Source organism: Eutrema salsugineum, unplaced genomic scaffold (genome assembly GCF_000478725.1).
Source record: "Eutrema salsugineum unplaced genomic scaffold, Eutsalg1_0 scaffold_4, whole genome shotgun sequence".
Taxonomy (NCBI): domain Eukaryota; kingdom Viridiplantae; phylum Streptophyta; class Magnoliopsida; order Brassicales; family Brassicaceae; genus Eutrema; species Eutrema salsugineum.
The window spans coordinates 6,217,927-6,219,826 of NW_006256686.1; the positions used below are offsets into that span (position 1 = coordinate 6,217,927).

The 1,900-nt window shown below is 40.8% G+C and overlaps 1 non-coding gene across 1 annotated transcript; it reads left to right on the plus strand.

The window, feature by feature from the left end:
• Positions 1-358: 358 nt before the first annotated feature.
• On the plus strand, positions 359-465 carry LOC112084764. Its single transcript, XR_002898425.1, has one exon. It is a non-coding gene; the product is annotated as a small nucleolar RNA R71 (small nucleolar RNA).
• Positions 466-1,900: the final 1,435 nt, after the last annotated feature.

Genomic DNA, 1,900 nt, shown 5'->3' on the forward strand with positions numbered 1-1,900 from the left:
GTTGAGCTCCTCTTGGGTGAGACCCTCTTCACTTATGTTCTCAAAGATTTGAGATGGTTCCTCATACTCTCCAACAAAATGCATTGGCTTGTGAGTTACCAACTTCAACTTGTCTAATTCACTTCTCAACTCCTTAACTTCTCTGGTGAGCCTCTGTTCTGAGCTTGAACCTTCAGACCTATTTTATCTGTCATAGTCTTCACCATAATTATCATTGCTCAATGCTAAGTTCTCCACTAGCTCTAAAGCAGCATGAATTTCTTTACCCAGAAAGTTCCCATTGGAAGCAGTATCCAGCTGGTTTCTAATCTTGGGAAGAGCTCCTCTATAAAGTGTGCTGAGAAGAGAAGCCTCACTGAACCCATGGTGTGGGCATTGGTTTGTGTAGCTCCTGAATCTTTCATATGCTTCACCAAAACTCTCATTGCTGTGCTGAGTGAAGCTAGAGATTTGGTTCCTCAGTTTTGCAGTTCTTGAGGTTGAGAAGAACTTAGATAAGAAGGCTTGCTTGCATTGCTCCCAGGTTTGAATGGAGCCTCTTGGAAGATTCTTCTCCCATTGATGAGCTTTATCACCAAGACTGAATGGGAATAGGCTTAGCTTAAAGCTGTCTTCTGAAACTCCATTAATCTTGGTCAGATCACACACCTTATCAAACTGGCCCAAGTGTTCCAAGGGATCTTTCATTGCTAACACATGGAACTTTGAGTTCTGGACCATATTCAGCAATGATGCTTTCACTTCAAAGTTGTTTTTTTGCACAGGTGGTGCCTGAATACCAGCTCCATACTGATGAGCATTGGCCCTGTCATTCTCTCCAACATAGACTTAGGGTTGCTCATATCTTCTTTGTTGGTGTTGGAAAGGCTGGGGTTGGTGGTGCACTTGTTGTCTTTGCTGAATATTGGCCTGATGCCTCTGTTGATGAGCTTGAGCTTGTCCCTGGTGGACATAAGCTTGTTGATGGTGCACCTGTTCCTGATGAACATTACCCTGATGAAGCCCTTGACCAACTCCATTACCAGCTCCATTACCCTGAGCCTGTTGCTCCTGAACCGGTTGTTCTATATCTACCACGTGTTCTCCTTGTTCTGCCATCTCAGCCTGATCAATCTGTCTACCACGTCTGTCCCTTCTCCTCCTTGGTACCAAAAGGTTGATGTTGTCGTTGAGAGGGAAAGGAGGACCACAGCTTCTTGATCTAGACCTGGTGTTCATACACCTGAAATCACAAACAGAACTTGAAAGGAATCAGTAAAAACAAAAAAGTAAGCACTTGATCTCAAGAACAGATCAGAGCTTAATGCTAAACAAACCACAATTTGGCAACGGCGCCAATTGATAGACAAGACTTTAGAGGGTCTCAGGGCTATCAATCCCCTTGTCAAAGTAGCACAAAGAGGTTTATCAATCCAAGAATGTGGTGATAGACACTAAGCTATGTAATCAGGTTCTTAATTCAAGCAAACAAGAGTGGTTTTGATTATCTAAAGACAACTACAAACTTAAACAGGATTAAGGACTAATGAAATGATTAAACAAGAACTAAACAATGACAAATGATGAGAATGTATGAATGAGGATGAGAAAGGTCTTAGACATGATAGTGGATTAGGGTGCCTTCAGTGATAAACTAATGAGCTAATGAATCATAAGATCAAGCAAGCCATTCAACATAAACATCTTTAATTAAGTTAATCCTCTCATGAAGGTATTAACTTCTATGCTAAAACAGTTTCTAACCCAATTATCATCAGTGAAACATGAGTTAACAAGCATTAAAAATCAGTTTAATCTGTCATTTGAGCATATAAACAATCATTCCCATGATGAATAACACTTAAACCTGTAACAACTTTGGTTCAGGCATTTCATCAAACACTTTTGGTGCATGAAATGC